The 26,012-nt window shown below is 35.7% G+C and overlaps 1 protein-coding gene across 19 annotated transcripts in view; it reads left to right on the top strand.

Annotated features, from left to right (window-relative positions):
• The window catches only part of ZBTB20 (zinc finger and BTB domain containing 20), an 822,970-nt gene that overhangs the window by 404,332 nt on the left and 392,626 nt on the right, over nt 1-26,012 (top strand). The window contains exon 5 of one of the 19 annotated variants that reach the window (XR_010341998.1): nt 15,308-17,758. The exons of the other annotated variants lie outside the window; for them this stretch is intronic. The gene's annotated coding sequence lies outside the window, so the exon portion shown is untranslated. Of the gene's footprint in view, nt 1-15,307; nt 17,759-26,012 lie in introns of those variants that run through there. 19 annotated transcript variants of the gene reach the window in all.

Genomic DNA, 26,012 nt, shown 5'->3' with positions numbered 1-26,012 from the left:
TATTTGCAGATGACATGAGTCCAACTCATGGACTGGACTTTTAAATGACATTGTAAAAAGTCATTTTCAATGACTGGAATGAATATGTTTTCATTCCAGTCATTGTAAAAATACATAGATACATAGAAAAGTTGTTCAACAAAGTGATTGCGTTCCAAAGACATTGAAACACTGGAATTATGGGCTACATCTGAGGAAATTTTCTAAATGGATAAGTGCAAGATATTGTTGCCTTTATATTTTAAAAAGACTAGTCATTAATGACATAGGGGAGATATGATTTACCAACCCTGTACAAGAAATTTAAACAAATAGGAACATCTTTAGGTATAAGTGACCAGAATGTTAGGGAAATGAAACGTGTAATATGAGCCATGGTTAAGGGAACTGGGATTACCTGGAAATTCAGGAGGAAGGAATGTAATAGCTATCTTCAAGTATGTGAATGACGGTCGTCTAAAAGATAAATTATGTTGCTTTCTGTTATTCCAACAAGTTAGACCATAAGCCAATGATGAAACCTGCAAGAATATTCAGGTCAATATAAAAACTAACATTCTAGCAGCCTTCTGTGCTCAAAGATGAAAAATAGGAGGGTAAAAAATAATATGGAGGATAGACTTAGATTAAATCTGTTATACCACTTACTGAATCTTTATCTCTTGGGACCTTTCTTGAGTGTTGTATAATCTGTTTTTATGCCCATAAATTGACTTTAAGCAATTCCTACCTTGCAGTTTGTTGTGAGAATTATGGTTCCTGTATCAGTCTGTAGGCCCACCATAACAAAAACACCACAAGGTGGATGGTCTGAAAAGCAGAAATTTATTTCTCACAACTCTGGAGGCTAGAGTCCAATATTAAGGTATCAACAGGTTTGGTTTTTCCTGAGGCCTCTCTCATTGGTTGCAGATAGCCTTCTGCCTGCTGTGTCCCTGCACAGCCTTTGCTTTGTGAGTTCAAGAACACCTCTGATGTATCTTCCTCTCCTTATAAGGACACCAGTCCTAGTGGATTAGAGTGCCAACTTTATGACCTCATTAAACCTTAATTACTTCTTCAAAGGCCCTGTCTCCAAATATAGTTATGTAGGAGCTTAGAGCTTTACTCTATGTATTTTAGGGGACACAATCAGCCCATAACATTGCCTAATATCCACAAATCTTAATTCTCTAATACCAAGGTGTTTAAGCCTACACAATGACCTTACAGGGATGTTTGGCAGGATATTCAAGCCATAACCCATTTATGCCTAGTGTTCCATTATTGGAATGCTAAGCTTGTGGGAGTTATGTATATCCTATTGCTCAAGGTCATTGCCAAGGTCTGATTTTTCATGAAAAACAATTTGCGACCTCTGGCATCAATGGGTTAAACAGATGATTGACATATATATTTTAATGGACTCTGCTAACACTGATATTATGTCATTATAAAAATAAAATCCTTGGGACCAGACACAGTAGCTCACACCTATAATCCCAATACCTTGGAAGGCCAAAGAGAGAGGATTGCTTGAAGACAGGAGTTTGAGAACAGCCTGGGCTACCAAGCAAAACCCGGTCTGTACAAAAAAAAAAAAAAAAAATAGCTGGGTGTGGTGTTGTGCACCTGTGATCCCAGCTACTCAGGAGGCTGAGATGGGAGGATTGTTTTAGCCCAGGAGCTCCAGGCTGCAGTCAGTGAGCTATGAGTGCATAGCTCACTTCACTCCAGCCTGAGTGATAGAGTGAGACCCTGTCTCTAAAAAAAATTAAAAGAAAAGAAAATCCTCCATATAGCATCAACTCTGAAATTCTGCAGTTCTCTGAAAATACTCAATAGCAAGGTAGTTGTTAAAGATATAAAGCAATCTACTTTCAATAAATGTTTTCCTTTAGTATTCAAAAATTTAATATTATTGCACAAATATTTACTTATGTACTAGACTTCTCTTGACTTCTGCAGCCCAAATTCCCGAGATGGCTTCTAGGTGAAACCTCTGTCTCTTGTGGGAAGACACTGCTTTGCCAAACCTTTAAATGCCTCAGAAGATACATGTATAAAAGTAGAGGGAGAATATAATTATCTTAAAAAACAAATTTAAGAAAACATAGCAACATCAAGTACACAAGTAAATGCATGCATAATATAAAAATAAAACAAGATATGTTAATTTGCTCAAGAGGTTTCAAAGTCTCAATCTATAGCTTTGAGAATTTTTAGTTCAGAACAATTAATGGAAAATGTATTTTGTTAATACATCCTTTGCTGTTATTCTCTATTTTAGTATGAATATGTATTGCCACTTATTTAGAAACTAATAGTTTAAGCTGAGACTGTGCCAGAATCTAGCCGTTGACTTGGATAGTCTTTTAGTTTATCTTTCTTGCAAAAGTATTTTAGTGAAAAATGGGACTGCATTGTCTATTTTGGTGAAAAGTGGGACCGTGTTGTCTCTTGTGTCCATGGGTAGCTGGAGAGACTTATTTTTATTTTTATTTTTTATTTTAAGTTCTGGGGCACATGTACAGGATATGCAAGTTTGTTACGTAGGTAAATATGTGCCATGGTGGTTTGCTGCACCTATCAAACCATCATTCAGGTATTAAGCCCAGTGTGCATTATGTATTTTTCTTAATGCTCTCTGCCCCCACACTGCCCTCCCTCTAGGACGTGAAAAGACACTTCTCAAAAGAAGACATACATGCAGCCAACAAACATAAGAAGAAAAGCAAAACATCAGTGATCATTAGAGAAATGGTGTGACTTTTAAAAGTCAGTATTCTACATGAATGAAATAACATATCCTTTCCCTTATTCTCTTGACAGACTAAGTCATATTAAAAAGATGCACATCTTCTCAAGAGTATGTGCTTAGTTTTCAGGCTAACTAAAACCAAAAAACCTGAACACTATTCATGGTTTTATTTTTTGGTAATGGAATAGCCTCCTCTTGAGAGGTGCAGTTACTGTAACTAGATGATGTTTACAACTGAGAGTTTAGTCTATGGTTTGATGGAAAGAGCTTGACATCTTGAGCTGCATTATCTGCATTCAAGTTCTAGCTCCTCCTTTTTTTTTTACTTGGGGCAATTAACAAATTCTCCAAGCATATTCATGTTATGTAAAACTATATTTTGGGCTTCTTTTCAGATCTGCACAGTTTGACCCAATGTAGATATTTGTAAAGATTAATTTATGTCTTCTTTCTCTGATCCTTAATTCTTTCACCTTCTAATGGATATACTATAAACACTTTCTCTACTTACCTACCCCACAGGATTTTTGGGACAATCAAATGTTTTTGAGAATAATTTATAAACTGTAAAAACACCATATAAATGCATTTCTCCTTCTTATGAGTGGTTGGGGATGCTTAACTAGAAATTGAATTGGGACCACCTAGGAATTTACATTGAAACTGTTTCCTAAGAGACATTAGAGGCCTCATGTTGTTGTGTATTTAAATTGCCTGACCTAATCTGTACAATGATGATATTTAACAACAGGTATTAAATTTTATTGTCTATTTTTTGTGGTATTTTCCAGGGAGCACAAGAAAAATTATTTCCTTTCCATTTTTTTTCTGTATTATTGGGCTGCTATCTGTTCTGAAATATACTGAGACAAATTCTTATCCCTTTTAACTATGGGGATCTGGGCCCATGGTGCTTACTATCATTACTTCTGTTGTATTTGTTGTAATTGTTGTAATTATTATTAATTATACTTCATAATTATATAGCTTCTTATTTAAGGAAAGATAAATTTCTAGGAAATAAGCTCCTGTTCTTGAGAGATTTTTGGAGTTTTGAACATTTTAAATCTACTTTTGACCTTTTTTCACAAAGATTTCTCTATGAATCTTCAAACACAACATTTTTTTTTTGGTCTGCTGTCAAAAATAAAGTACTGACTTGTGAGATACTGCCCTTGAAGTTATGCATGAGAAAATAGTCTCTCAGAGCATTTCATTTCCTCTTTCTGCCTTTTAAAATATTTCTGACAGTATAGTTACTACATAGTGGGAAGTTTGTTTTGGAGAAAGATTTTAAAGCAGGAGGTGGAGATGCTTAAACAGTGGCCATGCCTAGGTAGAAAGGTCTCATTGCCCCGGCTCGCTCCTCACTGCCTTTTGAAGAAAAAAAAAAGGTGAACCAAGGTGAGCTCATAATAGTTTGTGGATTAAGGGATAGGCAGTTAAGTGTAGCCTAAGTACAAAATGTTCAACACAAACTGATAGAGGCTTTTTGGAATAAAAATTCCACCTTCTTTCTTTAGTCTCTTGGCCCTGTCATTTTGAATTCTTGAATATCCTTAATAGTAATTAAGTTGTCTTCAAGTTTCCAGGCTGATGGCCATGGGCTCCTTTTGATCATGGGTCTCCTCATTCCCACAGTTAAGGACCTGAACCCAATAGAGAGAAGGACAAGTAAGAATTTTGATCCCTAAGTAATCTCCATGTAGGTTCTTCTGTGAGTTGGTATGAAAGGGAGGATGAAATTTTATGGGAAATAAAGAGGGCTATTCCATTATATGGTGACTTTAGGAAATAATCATCCAACTCTTTCTGATCCATGAAACTCTTCATCCAACACTATCTCACTGTCTTCTAAAGCAGTGGTTCTCCAAGTGACCAGCAGCATTAGCATTACCTGGGAATATGTTAGAAATGCACATTCTTAGGCCTCACTTCGCCCTACTGAATAAGAAACTTTGAGGTGGAACACAGCAATTTGTATTTGAACAAGCCCTTCAGGTAATTCTGATGCATACTAAAATTTGAGAACCACTGTTCTAAAGTGATATTAAACTCTACTGAGAAAATATTTTGACAATTAAAAAATCTACCAGAAACTCAAGGGATTTTTGGAATCCAGAACCCTCTATTGTTCTACTTGAAATTTACCTTTACCGTTTTATCCTAAACTGTTTATTTAACAGTCCTTAAACACTTTTTAACTCTGACTTGCAATTCATATCAAAACACCTCACCCTGTCTAAAATGACCTTTGTTCCTCTGTCTAGCCAAATCCTCTCTATCCTGCATTGTCCATTCAAATACCTCTTCCTCACAAAACCCTTACTAGTCATGCCAACATTCTCTCAATTTTGGCTTCCTGTAACTCTCAGTGCCTGTACCATTCCAATCTTACCTGTTATGTAGTCTTATCTGTGCTATATCTTGTGTTACTATAATAAACTATCAACTATTGTAATAAATAATAGGTTACATTTATTCAGTACCCACTATGGTCACTACAACCCCCTCAGTGCATTACTGTGCCCGACTTTTGCAGACCTTAAGTGGCTTATCCTACCCCACACAGTATGTACTAAAAACAAGATTCTCCTTCAACCTCACACTTGGCCACTAGGCTATATTGTCTTGTAATGCTGATAAACTTTTCTCATGTTGATGCCTTATTTTCTCCCAGCTCTATTTTATGTTCAACTGCAATTAGAGACCATAATTCTCCTGTTATATTTTACATGGTAACTTTTAGAATATAGAGAGTAAATGCACATTTGTTGGCTTATTGTATTATAAACTCTAAACACACTTCTGGGATTTTGCTGATTGAGAATGAAAATGTTTAAATTTCTCCTTAGATCCAAAACAGTCTCCATTCGTAAGTTGAGTATATTCATTTTAGTAATCAATTGCATTCAAAATATTCAACTCACAATTATATTCTGACTTTCATTATCAATTTTGAAATACGCATTTTGAAAATACTTTATTCTGCAATGCATTTAAAGGAGAAAATAGCTGCTTTTGTTTATTCGAGGAATTTACCAATTTTCATAAATCCTGTTTATTATTTTGTAAGAAGAAGAAGGGTGAGTCAATAGCAAATCTGACCCTTGTCTGCATATTTACATGTACCCAGTAGTGATGAAATGAAATGAAGATAATATTAGTGGCTAAATGATAATTATTGAGAAGCCATATTTAATTAAAGAAAAAATAGATTTTTTTTTACTCCGTGTTCATAACCATACTCTACAAACATTTTGTATTTGTACATGGTTTAAATTCATCTAACTGAATTCTGACATAAGGGATAGAAAGCATGGTCTCTTCCAGATCAGGCCACACTGTGTAGTTATTTGGGAAATAAATGCTTGGCTAGTTTCTATTCCTTTATAACTGTCTTTATTAAAGTGAAGACCCTTGACCCTGAGTCAGAATCACCTGGATGGTTCCTGGAGTCCACTCCTACAAACTGAATCAGAATCTCTGAGATTGGAGCCCAGCAATTTGCACTTTTAGTGGTCACTTCCAAGTGATCATTAAAATAAAATTATATTTTGTAAAATTTATTTAATAAAATGTATTTTATTTCATGGCTCAATTAAATTTGAAAACCATCCCTATTTGGACTCATTCTCTTTTTCTTTGGCAAATCAACTCCTCCAGAAAACTGATCTATGAGTCACCAAACTGATAGTTTTTAAGCATAGAGTCTCAGTGACAACTTTAAAAGTGACTATTGCATTTACCTTCAATAGACTTAAATTATTGAGTTCTGACACTTTTGTGTGCCAGGCAGTCTAGTTAATTATCTAAATTAATATAAAACATAAATTCCTCTTCGAGATGCATATTCTGGACCCCATTTCAAAGAAGGGATAATTAAGGCTTGGATTAATTATCCAAGCCTTAGATACTTACTTCTAAGGCCACACAACTAGTAGTTGAATTTAGTTTGACTCTAGAATATGTATTCTTAAACTCAGAAACAGAATTGAAAAAAGAATTTGAAATAAAGTCTTCTAAGTTCTGCCTCTCTTTCTAAAAAGACAGCTGAGTAGATAAGGGGTTAAAATAGATGACAGCTAATTCCAAGTTTGTGTCCAAACTCTGAGATGCTATGATGTTAGTCAACCGCCATCTTAAATTATATGGTTGATAGCTATAGTGTTACCATGTGATGAGCTCAATCAGTAAACCATCACCTTCAATGTTATCAGAGAGAACAACAGAAACCTCATCAACACTTACCTGTCTGTTTTTACAATCTTCCTTTTCTTCCACTTCTCTTAAGAAACCCAAGTATATATTTTTCTATGCAAAAGCTACTGGAATAAGCTTTTTATTATTTTATTAAGAGATCTCTCACAATAATACGAGGCCTCATTTCTGTCAACAATGGCTTGTTTTAATAAATACTTTGCAAATCAGCTAATACACTATGTAGCTGACTCAGTGGTTCTCAACTCTAGCTGCACACTCAAATCACTTATGGAGTTTAAGAATATATAAAATCTTGTGTCTAAATCCTAGAGATTCTGATTCATTGGGTCTCAAGTGGAGGCTGGAGGTTGATTGTTGACAAAGCTTCACAGGTGCCTCTATGGACACCCAAGGTTGAGAATCAGTGATCCAACTCATACTTGTTAAAGAATTTGTTGATATTATATGCATTAGAAGAGTGACTGAAGGAAGTAAAATCTCTCTGTAAGTCCCACAATTAGTCCTTTGAAATAAAAGTAGAACCTTTGAGCCTCTGAAAAGCTGTTCCTTGGGCCATCCAAATATTCATATTGAGTCTCAGATAATGAAAAGTGACAAAATTAGAAGCCATTAAAGCATGATGCTAAGTGGAATTATGGAAAACCATTTGTAAAATGCTGTGGAGTTTGGAAGGACCTGATTTTTTTCACAGACATTTTTGTAGTAGAAAACAAGATAGTAGAAATGGCAGCATATTTGAATCTATTTGCATTTCCTAATTTAAAAAGTTAAAAAAAAAAAGGGAAGGGTATAACCTTGCATATGTATCTTGATCTGATATTATTTTTGCAATTTAGACAGATCTGGGGACACCAGTCAGCCTGACTCAGGGCAGACTATCAAATCAGAGCTCGCTCTTCAAATTCCAGCATTAATCGGAATGATAAAGAGCTACCTTTCGATTAATCCTGCCCTGGACTTTAGACGAAAGAAACTGCAGTTTAATTACTGAGTGAAATTCACTTTGTCTGATCTGCCTGTCTTTGCAATAATGTCATAATATAATCAGCATCACCCCCATCCGAAACACAGAGCTGTGAAGTCCAAGGACCTGTTTGATCGGAAGAAATAAAATGATGCCCAAACAACAACCAGCCACAGTGCAGTAATTACTCAAACCTTGTTTTCATCTGTGTGTCATTCTCCCATTGGCTTGTCATGATAGCAACTGAGAAAAGGATGGAAGAGAGTGTGATTGAAAAGGAGGCTGACCTGATGAAATCAGATAAGGTGTGGGAGGGAAGAGCCAAGCTGTATAAAATCGTAAGGCTAATTAAACTTGGTTTTTTCTTTAATATGTATCCCACTGGCTGCTACTGATTTCTCAAGTCCAAGTTAAACTATTCAACTGATATATCTCCCTCCAATTAAAATCTCTTCTTCAGTTGATACTATAGTTACTTTCAAAATAATTTATTTTTCTTTTGTAACTAGAATTTATTTGGCAGATTTTTTTTCCTTAGGTCCTCATATGGTTTTGTAAGTTAAAGGAAGAGAAAGGGGTTTCAGATTTTCTTCTGTAAGAGATAGCAGTCTTTTGGAGCATTCCTTTGTAGGTTTGCATACACCCATTGCTTTTATTTAGAAGCACTGAATCCAGTAAGGTAGCTACCATTCCTATGAACGATTACCCCATATTACACAAAATATTTAAAGTACCTTTCCACATGTCATGTTGTTAGAAAGGGGCCTGAGCCAGGATTTGAACCAGTACTCGTCTGACTCTAGGTCATACTCTTTTTGACTCTTCAGCCATCCACTTCTTTATTCTCACTTATTTACAATTATACTCCTCCAGTTGACTCATCCATTATGTTATTGTTGGGCATCCCCTATATTCCAAGAACTGTGCTATACTCCAGATATACATTAGTGGAACTAGAAAGAAAAAGAACGATTTTCAAAGAGCTTTCAAGTTTGGTCGTTCAATTGCTTTTGTGGCTTTTATTGTAAATTGATACTTAAAGTCCAAAAAGCAATTGAACCATTAAGAACAAATGTACAATGTGCAGTCAAGAATATCTTTTTTATTTCCTTCTTTTTATTCATAATATCATCCCAAAATCTCAGAATCGAGAATCTCAAGAATCTCAGGAATTCATTACTCCTATGTAGTCAGTCATCGAATTATATCAAATCTTGTCATATATAAGCCACCAAAAAGATCCCTTGTACCAGAAAAACATTAAGCCTAGATGTTAGGAGAACAGGCTCTGAAGTCAGATTACCTGGTTTGAATCCAGGCTTCACCACTTACTAACTGCATAACCTTGAAAAAATTGCTTAATCCTTGTAAAATGGAAACAATAAAATTACTTACCTCTTAGGGTCAGCATGGAGATTAATGAGTTAATCTACATAAAGCACATAGTTTGGTGCCTGGCACAGAGTAGAACTTTAATAAATATTGTTATTTCTTCCTCCAAAATGTCTCTAGAACATGTTATTTCCTGTACATTTCTGCTGACACTACCGAAGTCAGATGTTTATCACATAGTGCCTGGGTTATTGCAGTGGATCACTCCTCATTCTCTTGCTCTCACAAGCTGTCACTCTCTCTCTTTCTCTCTCATTACCTTTATGGTCTCCCTATTTCAGTTTTTTCAGCCCACCATTCCCAATTACTTATACCAAAATTTATCTGTGACCATGCCAGTGTCCTACTTAACAAACTTTAATAGACCTCTGTGTTCACAGAATAAAGTGGACTACTCAACCCATTATGCAAGGACCCCCTTCACATTCCACACTCAACCCATCTTTCCAGCATTATTTCCTATTACAATTCCAGCTAACTTGTTTATTTGCTGCTCCCAAATACATATCTCAATTTTCTGTTTCCATGCTTTCTCTCATGCCCATCACACAACTTGAATTGTCTTATCCCCTCCAAAATCTTACATGTATTTCAAAGTCTAACTAGATTTGTTCATCATAGCAAAGCTTTCCTTTGTCAGTGTACATATAATTGATGATTTTCTCTCTAAACCCCTATTCTGAATGTTTGAATTTCCTTGCATAGTAATTGCTTCTGGGCATTATCACAACAACTAGATAGTAAATACATCAGGCACAGGTCGGTGCCTCAATACACATCATTATTTGCCCAGTAGCGTCCACCAGAGAAAATCAAACATAGATATACAATTAGTATCTGCCAAATGAATACATGGTCTGAATTGGCAGTTTTTTTCCTTTCTCTAAACATTTTTTTTTCCCAAAAAGTTACTCCAAATTTTGCCCTAAATTTCTACTGCTTTTCTAAACTTCCTTTTGAATTATTTTGATGTCTACCTCTTAATCCTCTCCAGTGATCGCTCTTATAATGCCTTTCCATTTCCACAGTCCTCATGCTGGTATCTTACTTGGCATGTTGATATGGATAACCAGGTTGCTAATGGGTTCTGTTTCCTCTGTTCAAGTTTATTCTGCACCAGTTACATCAACACTAGAGTGATACTTCTATGTCAATAGAACAGAAATCATAGGACCCACTCTTTGTACTTTTTGTGATTGTCAGGAAAGCAAAAGATGTTTTATGTAAAATACTTTATAAACTGCAAAAAGCTTTACAAGTACAAGGTGTAGTCTATATTTAGATAATATAGACTAACTGTATCTAAATATGGACTAAATATATACAAATATAGACTATACCTTGTACTTGTACTTGTCCTTTTCCAATAAGCATGTATTCATGTACTGGATGTATAAAAAAATATCAAAAGTAATACATGATGAGCTGTATCATATTTCTTAAATGTAAATAATATATACATATTACACATGATAATATACATTATACATTTTATATATGTAAGAATTATTTCTCTTACTTTTCTATATATTCCCTTTTTTCATTCAGTCCTACACCTCTCTTGAGAAACTTGCATTATTTGGCCTCATTATTTCTTTAGATCTACAGGGCAAATGGGAGTCTTCCTTAAAAGATACTCACTGGGAAGTTTTTTTTAATAACTTCTTTAAAAATCAGCAAGCAGGACTGATCTGCTCTTTGATATACTGACAGGAAGAATCTTAACAGTTCCTAACCATTCCTAAAACAGCATTAAAATAAATCAACTTTACCCTACACCTCAGATATCAAGATGGTGCAAATTCTCTGGCCATGTGGATTTCTTGACATTTTTTCAGTCAAAATCCTACCCAGAGAACAATATTTATAGTTCAGCATTTCTGGTACAGAAAAGCCTTTCTGACATGGTCTACTGCCTAGATCAAACTTTTTCTTAAGTGATGATATGGTTCTGTTAATCAGAGAGAGAATTGATGGACAGTTAGATAAAGGCTTAGAACTTGAAATCACTGTCCCTGATAATGCTGTACTGGTCAGAGACACTACAGCTTTGTTTTATTGTTAGGAAACAGAAACAGAACAGGCAGATTAGCCTTCATCCCATTATTTCTAGTGGGAGAGGGACCCCAGAATGTTCCTCGTGATGTTCAGTGGCAGGCAGATAGTCCACTCCAGCCAGCCTTGCATTGGGTCTTTTAGCTATGTCCATATTCTTGAGACTCAGATCTTTATTGCACCTGAATTCCTATGGCCATTATCAACGGATTCATACCTCCATGACTTTTCTTTTCCGTGAGGTCTCACCTCATTGTTCTATGTTTTGATATTATGATAAGCAGCAGGCATCTTCGAGGCTCCTTTCTTGCTTCTGTTTTCTCCCTGCACAACCCCCTGGACTTCCTGCACATCAGCCAGCTATCACCAAAATGCTCACTTTCCTGACTGTGTTCCTCCTAAAACAGCTAATCTTTACTTCTTCTTCCTGGCCTTTTGGCTCCTTCTGCTTGTGTGGAGTTTTGAGTTAAATTTTTCGAGTTAATATTTAACCTGTGAGATAACTGTTTACAAAATTGTTAGTTGATAGCCAGGAATTTTTTTTTCCTGGATTAATATAGTTAAAGTTTAACTTGGTGGAACAGCTCACACACATACAAAATAATAAATACATATGTATATAATTAAAGTATTAACTCTGGGAATTTTGCTGCTATGTTCTCATGACCTAAAATGGGATATTTCTTATAGTCTAGATCAAAGTAAAACCTTGGTTAAGAATCTGGGAAGCTGACTCTGTGGAAGAATTTAAGCAGAAAAGGGAGCCAGAGTCTACTCCTAAGTGGCAAGTGGCATGCATATGATAGAAACAGTCCTTATTTTCTTCTTAAGAAAATGATCTTTATTCATATTATTTTTATTATCACATTCAAAAGAAGTTCTTGGGATTCTCTCCAAAAGTGTGTTTGGATATTTTTTGGCTTTGATTATCCTTGTAATATCTTTCTTGTGTCAGTGACCTTTTTATGTGTTACAGCATGGTTGAATTTTAGAGTCAGATGTGAGGAAAGCAGTCTCTGTGTTCAGATACTGCCCTCCACACATGTTTGTAAGTCAAGAAGAACTGTTTTTTCTCTTGAGATGAAAGGGAACTTTAGCTCCATTTGACATCAGAAGGCAGAGTACTGGTAGACCTAGAATATATCTTGTCTACTTAAAGGAGGGTGTTTGCTGTGGGTAAGGGGAACAATCTAGCACAGAAAAGATAATCAAGTTACTTTAGTTCACTTGGAAATGGCTTTAATATTTACTTCTTGCCACGTAGTCCTCAAGGAACAACTGTTTGAAGAAACTGGGTGCAGTGATTCAGTGGATCTAGTAGACCTCTATGATGTTGCATATATGTGAGTTTCAAGTTCAATATGGAAGTTTCTGAAATTCTGTGCCTTTGAAAACACTCCTTGTCATCACTGTGTTTTGACACAGTGGCAAAAAATTTCTGCTTTTGCCTATCTATAGAAATCTGTCTATTTAGCAGATTTTTAGATAAATGATCACTTAAGAATTTTCAAAAGTAGTTAATAAATTTTACCATGAGATATGTGAAATAGAAAGCTTCAAGCCAAACCAAGAATAAAATTTTCTACTCTTTTTTGCATATCAAAGTCATAAAATCAGACCATCAAAATCTGGATATCTCACAAGCACCTTCTGAGAGTCCATTGTTTTTTCAAATATACTATGTTTACCCCAGTTCAGAAATAGGAATGAATTACTAGTAACAGATTTCAAATTTGGTGAGACTTACATAGGCTTAAGTACCCTATAAGAGAGGAGGAAAATTGAAAAGAGGAGCATCCCAAAAGATAGTCACAGTTTCAAGAAGGAAAAGAAGGGGTTTTCTGTATTAAATTGTTGCTGAGAAGTTGAGTCAGACGAAAATCAAAATGTGACCATTGCATTTGGCAACAGTAGATATGGTAGAGTGGAACAGATAAAAGCCTGATTGGAATAGATTGAGAAAAGAATAGAATGTGAAGATATGGTAATAGCTAATATGGACAATTTTTCTAATAACTTTTTTTATGAAAGGAAGAATCAAATTCAGGGTGAACTGGAGAGAGACTTGGGATTGAAAGAATATCTTATAAATGCATGAAATGCATGGTAGGTTTTGTTTCTGTTTTTGTTTTTGTTTCTTGTTTGGCATTTTATTTATCTCCTTCCCCAGTGGAAAAGTAACATGGACAAGAAGCATAGACTCAAATCTTTAGTAGAAAGAGACATGGAAAAGGCAAAATCCATCTGGTAAAATGTAAAAGGGACAGGCTCAGATTCAACAGATCTTGGTCTACTTAAAGTTCTACTAGCTACTGGCAATGTGAATCTAAATAACCTTTCTGTGGCTATCAGTTTGCTTATTTACTGATAACATCTAAAGTTCCTTTATGATTCTTCCTACCATGTTCTGCTCTACATACACCTCCCCTGTAGCCTTTTGTTTTTTCTTCTTGCTCTTCAATGAATACCCTCCCACTTTTTTCATTTCTGGGCCAAGTTTCCATTATTTTCTTTTCTGTCCATTCCACTTTCCTCAGAACTCTCAGGTATGGCCACCTTTCTAAATGTTTGCGTTTCTTTATAATACAGAACCAAGTACACAAGGGATGAACGTCTATAAGTTCATAGGAAAAAACAATCCCACACCAAAACATTTTGCCCGACTAGTAAAATTGGATTTCAAACAACTCATGAAAAATCAACGCTGTAACCACAATGGCCAGTGTTAGCAGTGGAAACCTCTTTATAGTATCTTGTCATTTGGGCTTACAAGCTTTTAAAACCAGAGAATGGAAAGGGAAGAGCAAAAGATAGGAGGCAAATATGGCAAATGGGAAGTGGGAGAAGATATGGCGTAGGAGGGGTCCAAGTGTTGCTTAGTGTAGGCCCTGCAGACCAAAAATTATTGTGTTTCTAACACTATTGATTTTTTTCAGCAGCTGATATTTCAATCTGGGTGCAGTGTGTCTGTGAGTCTACGCACACTGTCAAGAAGAAATATGATAGTGTCTTAAAAGATTAATAATATCGCTGGTCCTCTGGAGGCCTGTCTTAATTCACTGGCCTGTTCCCTGGCATGTACTGTAATTTATCTAGTCTGATTTGAATAGCAAATGGCAATCGGCTGCCATTAGGGAAATGGGCATCATTCTTATTGATCCAGCATGGACTGGATTTTATTTAAGGAGAACTGCAAAATGTTATTACCTTCAGGAGGAGAAACTGAAAAGGGAGCTTTTCCCGTGCGTATTTTGGAAATATTCTACCTTAAAAAGTGGGGAATGGATTGTGGATTTAGGAGAACAGAGGAAGATTATCATCCTATTGTGTGAAAAGGGACATGTACAAGCTGTTTAGAGCATAATTGTTTACCAGCAGGAAAGAGTGCTCATGATTATGAGAAAGAGGCCACGGGTCTCAGAGCTTAGAACAGGGGAAAGATAGTCTGACCTCTTCCAGTCCAACTTTATGTAAAGCCTCTACTTCCTCAGAATCCATTTGTCAGTCTGTAAAATGGGCTAAAATAATCTACTAGCAATGTGTAAGGTTTCTTTAGCATTCGTTCCACATCCTGGGAGTCTTGGATAAAGGATGTTGTAGAATTAAAAAACACATGCACAAAGATCTTATTTAGTATTGTGCATGTTGGGGTTAGTGTTCAATATTTATTATCGCTCTTCTTTCACATTCTGGAAGGGACAAATTATGCGCTGAGTGAAGCAAGACAAACTAGCCCATAATTCTCATTAACCATTACTATATCTCTCAGGTTAACATTGCATATATTGACTTTAACATTCACCTGTTAGGGACAGATATAAACCTGCACTTTTACCCTGTTTTACTGAAACAAGGAAAGCTGACAGTGTTATAGTAGCAAATGTGGGAGACAGACGGGTCTTTCTGCCTACCCCATACTCTCTTTGCTGCAGGAATAGGAGCTGAATGTACCATTTCTATCAGAGCTTGATGGACATTTCCTGTGAAGAAGCACGCACATACCTTATCCCTAACCTTCCTTAAAAGCCCCAGGAGGGGAATATAACAAAGGTGGCTAGAGGAACGGACTCATTGCTACTGAATTTCTTCTGCATTCCACCTCGGGTTGTTATGGAAAGAAACGATAATGTGCTACAGGAAATGGCCAAGTATAAAAGCAATAAAATAAATTGAAAATGACTTTGTTTTTTTGAGCGGCAGTAATTGCTATATGTTGTGATGTTTGCATAAGGAATTAGTTAATGTGTAGCAGAATGGCATGTGATACTTTTTATTTGCTTGATGACTATAGTCTCTGAGTGAATGACTTATTAAGGTTAATAAAGAAAAATTTGCTTGTGACTTGTAATGATCCAATTGCTAGAATTTAGCATCCCCTTATGCATTGTTGCCTAAAGGGGAGAAGGAAAAAAACCTACACACATTAATGGCCGACTGGCTATGATTTTTTTTATAGTGGTGAACAAACAATGTCTTCTAAATTGTTGGTCTGTCTATCTTTCTGCCTGCCTGGGCAGGAACGTTATGGCTTTCTTAATTCTCCTATGTGATTTATCATCCTAAATTCATTGTTTTGCATAACTCTGCTCAAAATGAAGAAATGTCATTATTTTGCAGCGAAAAAGTTGTCATTTGCATAATGCCTGCCATTAATTATTGTGAGACTAATGCAGTTGTTGATATTTTTAGGGCACAGTGGTACAGCCTGCACCTTGTATAATGTCATTCTGAAAACATTGGTAGTTAATAGGTGCCACAACATTGCACAAATGGAAAAGAAGATGATGAAGAAGAAGGGGACACAATGGAACAGGCTGTGATCTTTATTTAGCTTTTTTTTTTTTTCCCTGAAATGCTTGGTGAGAGAAGACTATAAAAGGAAGCGAATAGAGCAGGAAGCTGTGACATCCAAGAGAACAAAGGGATTGAAAAGCAGAGGTTTTCTATTTAGGCTGAATTAGTGTAATCTGGGCTCCAGCCAGTTTAATGGAGGAAGTCATGTCTCCTCTGTTTTGGCTTACCTACATAACCAAAGCCTTGAACAGAATGTAGAGTTGGGCTTTTTAAAACAATCAGTTAGAATAAGGTTTTGCTCTGAAACATGTTCATCTCATGGAAGAATTCTCTTAGCTGGGCACGGCCAAAGTTAAGAGGACATACCACGGTTTCATGGAAGAGAGAGCTGAAGACTATGGTATTCAGATTTTGATTGATCACTTTTCTGTACTTCACTTATTTCAGTATTTCTTTCTAGTATGATAGCTGTCCTTTCCTGCAAAAAGCAAAGGAATGCAGTAGTAGCATATTAGAGTGACATTTTTTTTCTCTCTATTCTTTGCAGTAGGGCTAACTTTTGCCTCTGATTCTTTAGGGAAAGCACCTACCAAGGCTTCCTATTACCTATTTCACAGGTAAATGAAAGTCACTTATAAAAATTCGATCAGAGATGAAACTCATTACACTGAGTCTGGGAGGCATAAATATTACAAATGTAGGTAACTGTTGATCTTTTTAGTCATGGGAGCTTAAAAAATTAGACACACATCAAATAGAATTTTTCTCCTAATTTCACTGTTTCATGTATATTATAAATTTAGATATTTCTTTTTTATCATTAAATTTAAAAGACATAAAAGAAATGGAGCCTCAAAAGTAGGTCTAGTTACTAAGACTGACCAGAGATACTTAGAAAGAAGGTATTACCCTTCAGTGTTTGAAGCCTGGCTTTGTAATCTCTTTGGAAAATGCAACATTTTTCAGATTCTAATCCAGATTGCAATGGCTATTCTGTGCCCAAAGACCAACTACTATTTTGGAGCTCTCTTAAGCCAGATGATGCCTTTAGGGGGCCATCAGGACCATAAGGAGACCACAGGGGACTGTCTCAGTTTGTCTTATAATAAATATGTAGGCAGAATTAGGGCTGGGATAGTTTTGTAGATTTTGCATCAGTTTTGGAGTTTAATCTTCATGTGTTCGGTTTTGGAATATGTAAAAAGCCGGCATTCTCAGTTATGAAAATTTTAATTTCTGGGTTAGGAAATTTTAATTCTGCGGGGAATTACGACACTTGAGGTTGTAAAAAACAGATGAGCTCATGCGCCAATTGAGACTCATCTCCATTGCTGCTTCTCAGTTTTCCCTTTCTTCTGAAAAAAAAGGAAATTGTCTTAACAGCCCAGATTAATGTCTGACTATAATAAAATCAATATAAGCATACAATTTAAAAACATATGTAAGAAGTCCAACATCTGGGGAAATGAAGAGAAAATGAAACAAGGGATTTGCACTTTATATGTTGTACTAGTACAGACTGATTAATTCTTAATCCTCTTATAGCCCAGTAATGCCTAGTTATCCACGATATATTAATGTACCTATAGATTCTACATATAAATAAATCTGAATATGTAATCATTAACTTAGCAGGTTATGTCATTATTAGGGTGATCAACTTGTCCTGACTAGCCTGGAGCTTTCTCTGTTTCAACAAGGGAAAGCTCACATCCCTCCTCAGTCTTGGACAAACTAAGGCAGTTAGTACTATAACCATGATGGATACTTGCAAGGCGTATTGATTTAATAGTTGCATTATATATTTTGTCGTCTCTTCTATTGCTTCTTATATTTGAAAAGCCTTTGATTTCGTGAACAAACTGCTATATCCTTTTATTTAGTGAACAAATTGAGCCCTTTAGTGAATAAACTGAACTTTATTTTATAACATTACTTTGCTAAAGCATTTTACGTAACTATAAAAGAGGTTGAGTAAAGAAGTGTAGATTTTCGTGCATTAAGTTTCTAGCACTTTGATCATGTATACTCTGGAAAGTAGCAGTCTCATAGTAAATAATCACCTTCAAATCTGATCCCCTGTGGAACTAATTTTAGAGCTCAACTCTTACGTAGAAACAGGGTAGAAATCTATATGTTAGCTGGCATGATTTTCATCACCTAACATCTGATAATCACGTCAGACTGGCATTCTTTAACACTGATTGCTGCCAGGACTTCTAACTTCTCTATCCTTTGCTTTGGAGTTTTTCTTCCTTTTACATCCAGCACTGTACTAAGAACTTGGGATACAAGATGGATAAGACATAGTCCTTCACAATGAGTTTTTCAATCTAATCTATGAAGGAAAGTTGCAAGAATGGATTTTATATAGCATATGTCATCAAAGCTTAGACATAGAAGAACAGCACTTAGAATGTTGTTGTTTGCTTCATGGATTAGCTTGTTCATCTGTTTAATAAACATTTATTGAAGCTCTACTGTCTACTCAGCAGTGTTCTTAACATTGTGGATACAAAGATGAACTATACTTGGAACTTTCACAAGATAAATAGTATAAAAGGATAGTTCACTCCTCTCCAGGTTGGGAGTTCATCAAGCACAAGATTGCCATGTCAGAATTTGATGCTAGTCTAACTTACCAGGACCAGTTGGGCTGGGAAAACGTCTCCTTTATAAACTCAGAGATATTATTTTTAGTTAACTATCTAATTTGACTTTACTCCTCCCAAGAACTGTATTATAAAATGTGAGCTGTTGCATGTAGGTGGTTTCCCAGACTGGCCTGTGCAGTCAGATGGAAAGAATAGAGGCCTCTGGGAAAATCCAGAGAAGCCACTGCACCATGCAGAATAAAGATTTTCTATTTAAAGTTTATGTGACTGGAATGAGATTTATAAGTACTGGAACACTTTATTTGTCTACTTATTCATTCAGTCATTTAATAGCTATCAAGCACCTGTAATGTTTCAGACATTGTTCTAATTACTGGGAATGTAGTGAGAAATTAAACAAAGTTTCCTATGAAACTTATTTTATAGTGGAAGGAGAGGCAGCCAACAATTATGTAAACAAAAATCATCATTTTAAATAATGATCAGATCTAGGAAGAAAACAATGCTTAATAAGGAGGTAGAAAATAGGGATATATAATTTAGAAAGTACTATTTGAAATAGGGTAGGTGGGAAATGTCTCACTGAACAGAAGATATTTGAGCTAAGATTTAAATAATGAGAAGAACCAAATCATGTGGTGACCAGCAGGAAGAGCATTTTAGGGAAAGGGACTGGATATTGTAAAGACTTTGAAGCAGAGACAACTAAGAATGATCATGTAGATAAATAGGGACCAGCTCACATAGACCATAGTAAAGACTGACAGAAAGCTATAGAGGATTTTTTTTAACCATGTATGATCTCATTTATATATTGAAAGAGTTCCATGGCTACACTGTGGAGAACAATCTAACAGGGTCAAGGGTGATATAGGAAGAGCAGGTAGTAGTTATTGTAGTATCCCAGTTATGCAAAGAGTAATGGCAGTGGGAAGGGGATGAAAAGTGGTTTGACTGCATAACTTGAAGGTAGGGCTGACAAAAGTTGCTGAGGGTCTCGATATGGTTTTACATGAGAAAGAAAGACATCAGATGTGATTAATTTCAGGTGTTTCACCTCAGCCACTGGATGAATAGCAATATCCCATGGAGATGGGAGCTATAAGGGATATGTGGAAATGAGCAGATTTGGGATAATTATGAGTTAGTATTGGAGTATGTTGAATTTGGAATTCTTTTCCATGTAAAGAAATGTAGTAGGCAGTTGGATTCATGACACAGGAGTTCAGAGGAAGGATTAGACTGGAGATTCAAGTGCTGTTTTCATTTCTGCATATGTATTTTCTCTAGAGCATAAGCCTACAAGATACGAGAAATGAACTCTTGAGAATTTTTTGGAGGTAAATATACATGTCCCATTTTTTGTAAATATACATGTCCCATTTGTTTATGAACATGCAAGTGCTGCTCTTAATTCAGCCTGCTATTTTTTGAAATTCCCTGATATACATTGCAAACAGCTACCAACAAAACCATATGAACACTTTCTAAGGACACATATGGTTTATGATCATATTGAGATGTAAGACAAACACAAATTATTGTTTCATAATGATGTAAGACTAGAAGTAGGGGAAGACACAGATTCTATAGTTTAATTCAAGGAAAATCAGTGTGAATTAGTATGGAGGTAAAACTCTAACCCATTGTTGGAATTAGTGAAGATTTGAACAGGTAGTAAGTAGCAGTCACGGCATTCAAGATAAAAAGCCCTAAGGAGACTGTACAAAGACATAAACTAGCTTTCTCTTTATGATGGAGCAAGGCTGGAGAACAAGGACGCTGATCTAGCGTGAGCAAAGTGTATGTGTTTGTGAAGTTAAGAGGGATGAATTTATAAAAGTTGGCTAGAGCTAAGGGATTTGAACTTCCCCAGTAGCCCATTGGTTCTCTCCTCTAGCGTAATTCAGAATCACATTTGGAGCTTAAAATGAAGATGCCTGGATAGTACTTCTGAAAGTCCTGATTATAGGTTATGGAAAGGCCCTAGCACTTGTATTTTCCACAGGGAGCCTGTTCCAGAACATTTCCCCTTCTTAAAGCTACAGTTATTTACTAGACTTAATAGTTCTATATGAGTAGTATGTACTGGATTGATAGGGTAGTAGTCTCTCCCTGCACCAGGAGCTCATGGATCTTTACTCCAGTAAATTAAGTATCATGGCTCAGATTTTCTCCACCTCTCTGCCTAAATTTTCCTGGAGTACTAATAAACAGCCTTTCCCTGTTTTATAACTTGGAACTAACTACCATGGCCTTTTAAGTCTTCCTTTATTTTCTTTCTACTTTATGGTCTCTCTCGCAATTACCTATGGTCAAGTGTGGGTATAGGGATGAGTAAGAACCATGAAAGGGGTGGTGACTCTTACAAAGAACTGTAAGAATGAGAAGTACCATGATTATTTCATCATACACAGCACAGACTGCATTGAACTAAGCTTCTCCTTAAATTACCAAACCTGTGATGATTTTTCTTGAATGACTGACTCCAAGTGCTTTATTTGTTCTCTATAATGTTATTAAGTAGATATAGCTTTGGTGAAATAAACAAAAGACTGTTAAAATAAAAAATACCAAAAATGTCATGCTGTGGGCCCTAAATAATATAACTAATTGATATTCTGGAGACTGAGTTGAAAGCAAAATATAGGATTTAAAGAGAAATAGGTACAGAAGCCCTGTTCAAATTCCTAACATTCCATATTTGTAACTCACAGACAATTGGTATTTTTTCTGACGAGGAACCTAAGATTAAAACCACAGCACTAATAAGATTTTTTATTTCTGAGGTAGAGTATCTTTTATAACTACATAGTCCCAAATACTTAAGATATTAGAATGCAGCACATACATCTATAAAAAAAAGGACAAGGAAGACTTTTAGAGACAAAAAAAAATGCCTACAGAGAATCACTTTAGAGAAGGAAGATTGGTATAGATGAATATTTTAAGTAATATTTTACTATAAAATAAATGTGCTGTTATGGAAAAGTTCAAATAAACAAAAACTATTTATTATTTCTCTACCCAGAAACAACCACTTTTAGTGTTTTCCGGTCTTTTTCCACCTTACATGTACACAGCTACCACTTCTTAAACATTATTTAACATAACAATATTTAACTTAGCAATATTTACTTGAACAATGGATCTTTCCTGTACATATACTATTGGTCATATGCCTTTTTGCTTAACAATATTCCAAAAACATTTATTGCTATCATTACCTGGTATCTAAAATATGATTTTTTAAACTGCATAGTATTTAAGTCTAAGAATGTACTATCATTTATTTAATCAACTCTCTATTGTCAGACAAGGTTTCCAGTCTTTCACAATTACAAATAATGCCGTGGTAAACATTCTTGCTTCTAAATCTTTGTATAGATCTTTGAGTATTTCCTTTAGATGCATTCCTAGAGGTGAGATTTCTGAGTCAACAGTCTTCATATATTTTTAAGTTTTTAGTGTGTATTGCTGAGATGCCCTCCAGAGCATTTTGCCAGTTTTATATTTTCTGTGGTAACATCTTAAAGTTTTCTTCCAAAAGGAACTTGATTCAAAGCCATGCTATTGCTTTTCTCTGAGCCCTTTCTGGTCCGCCAGTTGTAGCAGATTTAATTTAACTCTTACCTTAAGGTTTACACTTACAGTAACCAAAACATTTTTGTAGTCATTTTTGCTGCAAATGAGACAGTTGACAGAATATAAATTGACAGTGAAATTAGATTGTGTTTTTTTCTTTTGCATGCTCTGTACGAGCATTCTGCTTATCCTGGATAACAAACAAATAGAAAGAAAAAACCTTACCTCTCTTACTTGTCCTAATTGAGCACTCACAATGCATTAGGCATTGAAGTGAACATGAAGGAGATATGATTCCTGCTTTCTGAAACTTTACAATTCCAAGTACCACGATTTATAAGGTACAATTTAAGTTGTGGGCTTCTAAGACAATGGCTTGTGGTTAAAAGTATTTAAGTTATATGGTGGAAGCAGACTATAGGATACCTGTGATCCACACATGCAGGTGGATTGTGTGCATCAGCCTTGATATCTATGGAATCTTAGAGATGGGAAAGACATACTTCTTTTAACTCCAGAATAATATAGAGAACTCAAATTCCTGCCCAGGCAAATAGAGATAAGTTTTTAGACTGGAAATAGGAGATGGATTGTGGAGAAAAAAAAAAAAATCTTCTAGTTCCCACTTCTTCCACTGTGTCCCCTCCAGGGGACACTCATAGGTCAGGGTCCTACATACGGTAGCTTTGAGTTCCTGATGTTTTCAAAACTGCTATAGGGAAAGGGTCTGACATGTATATGAAGACTATTTTCTTGTGAAGATAATGGGAGAATATTTGAAATTGGGACTCTTGTGAAAAATCAGAAAGGTTGCCAGTGTACCTGGACCTTCCTGTTGTCTTGAAGTACTGTGGTGGAGTTTGTCATGCTGATGGGAGGTGTGGTTAGGGGTAGGGAATTGCTTGACGTATAATTAGAGTGAGAGCTCCTGTCCCATTGCTTAAACTGAAAAGGATTTCTGACACATATTTGGTTAGCAAAAATGGTTGTTTGTTAGTGGGACAATTGTAACACTGACATAAAAATTCCAGATAGTCCTTCTGAATAGATATACACACATTTAGAAAATGCATTATAAATGACATATAGCAAAAATGTAAACAAACCATTTAATAACATTTTAATGCTTGATTCTGATCTCTTAATTAAAATGTGCATAAAAGAAAACAATGGTGGAACATCTGTGTGTGTTATTGGGATAGCGGGATTTATGCTGCACCCTGGGCTTTTTGTTTTCTTCTAAGTGTGTGTGAATGTGGGTGGGTTTCCTCTTTGAGCCACAGTTACCCATTTGAGCTCCACAGGGTCTGTATTCTATCCACCTTCTCTTGACTGTAGTTGCATCCCCTTTTTTCCCTCTTATTTGAAATATTGTATGCTTGTTCTTTGCTTAAATTAAACTACTCTCATCATTTGATCTGAAAGCTACTCTTTAGCCCACCCCTCTAACCTGAAACCCTGACCTAACCCTGACTCACCCTTGTTATCTCAGCAGATGTACATAGCATTACCTAATGTTTTAGCCTCAGTGAATAATCTCAAAGAGCTTTGGGGAAAGTGTGGCCCTTTGTATCTGTGACCTTGCAGCAGTTATTTCTTAGCTGGACACTGTGGGATTCAGATGTTAAAGACAGAAATTCTACTAACCCCTGCTGGTTATTTCTTTATTATTATTATTGATTTGGAGGATGTATCTCTGAACCCCATGCCCAACTGTTAAATGAGGGTACCAGCAATCACAAAAGTCAAGGGTTATTAAGTGCTTTAAAATCTTCCACTGAAATTGTTATACTATGATATGCTTTTATTTTTACTTTTACACGGAACACATGTGATCACCAAAAAGTTTGTCTTTTATTAAAACAGCATAAAAAATACCTCACATCTTCTCTTACTCCCAGAAGATTTATATATCATTTATACAAGAGAAAGTCACATACAAATAGCCTTCTTAAACATATAATAATTAATATTTAATGCCCCCTTTTATGAGGGGGACTTTGTGCTGAGATATCTCTAATCCTCACAATGTTCCTGCAAAATAGGTGGTTTTATTCTTTATTCCACAGGTGATGAAAATGAGGTTTCAGAACCATTTAAGTGATATGCCTAAAGCTTTATTGTTTATTGGATGGGATTCAAACTCAAGTCTGTCTCTCTCTCTTTCTCCATATCATATTCTTCCTTTAATATCGCACCATATATGGGAGTATGGTAGCTCCCATTTCCTATAGGCCGTGGCTAGATGGTGTTATGAAAGAGTTAAGTAAAATATGCCATTTGTGACAAATGTCTGAAACTTGTTTTTATAACTAGGATTTAATTCACAAATGAAGAGTAATTATCAATATGTCACAGATGAAGAGCTGCATGTATGGATCAGTATAATTTCTGTTCTTTGGCTTATGGATACAGTATGCCCCAGGGAGTTTCACAGATCCACATGACATCTCCCAGTGCTGGGTTCTGTGTTAGCCGGCCAAAGTGTAAAATTACTCTATGTTCGGATTGCTCACAACTGGTTACTATCTGAAGAGATTTGCATAAAACTACCTACCATATGTAGACTTAGTTTCTTTTCTGAATTTATCCTTAACGCTTGAGTGGGGAAAAGTACCAAATTTTGAAACTGGCTTTGTTTTATTCAATGGGTGTTTGTTTTTGGAAGTGTTGCACCAAAAGAAAAAGAAGTAGTGGGTGCAGGTCTTTCTTCCTTTTGCTATTTCTCTTTGCCTTCTTATGGTCCTATTTCCAATCTGATTCAATATTATCAGTTTGCTATAATCCTTTGCAAAAGACATAAAGTGTTCATGGACTGGAAGTTATTAAGGCCTTAAATCACTTCACATATCATTGGAGTAATTTTTTGTTGCGGGAGGGAAATTTTGCATATTTCAGTTCCCTACTATAGTAGTAGAAAGGGCATTCGTCTAGCAGGCAGAGACTTGGTTAAAACTTTCAACTCTGGCTCCAGAAAGCTGTAAAATCTTTGCTATTCACCTTAGTATCTCAGACTCCTCATCAATAAAATGAGTGAGTTAGAATGCATTATCTTGATTTAGTCATATAGTTTGGCCTTCAAAAGATTTTTCTCCTTCTCAAAGTAGTCTATGACATGTCACTCAACAGTGTGTACGTCTCATAGGCCAACAGCCAAGTACGGCAGACAGGGCTGTTGTTAAGATATTCTTTTTCCTGTGTAACTATGTTTACATGTGCATTTATGTTCTTTATATATTTGTCATGTGTCTGAATATTTATGCACCTGCATGATTGTTGAAGTAAGCACACTAGCATACATTCGTACATTTTTGTGGGTATGTGTGTTTATATATAACCTATATATATATATACAGTATGTGTGTATATATATAAATATATGTCTGTGTGTATGAGAAACAGATGCACTGTAGGCAGATAAAGCAGATAAATATAGATCCAAATAGAAGCATAAGCATATAAATATAGACGTTATATAGAGTGAAAGCAAGCAGATCAGCACCATTTCATTATTGAAGTCTTTGTAGTGAAAGAGTTGGAAATCAGTAACTGACATTGAAATTATTGACTGAATGACACTGTCATATCAGAAGGCACAGTGTAAGGTAAGAAAATAACCTCTCTTTCAACTTTGAGGAGAAAT

The sequence above is a fragment of the Aotus nancymaae genome, unplaced genomic scaffold, assembly GCF_030222135.1.
Source record: "Aotus nancymaae isolate 86718 unplaced genomic scaffold, 86718_ANA_hifiasm-v0.15.2.pri h1tg000011l, whole genome shotgun sequence".
Taxonomy (NCBI): Eukaryota; Metazoa; Chordata; class Mammalia; order Primates; family Aotidae; genus Aotus; species Aotus nancymaae.
Note: the sequence above shows the minus strand (reverse complement) of the source record. Positions and strands in the feature narration are given on the sequence as shown.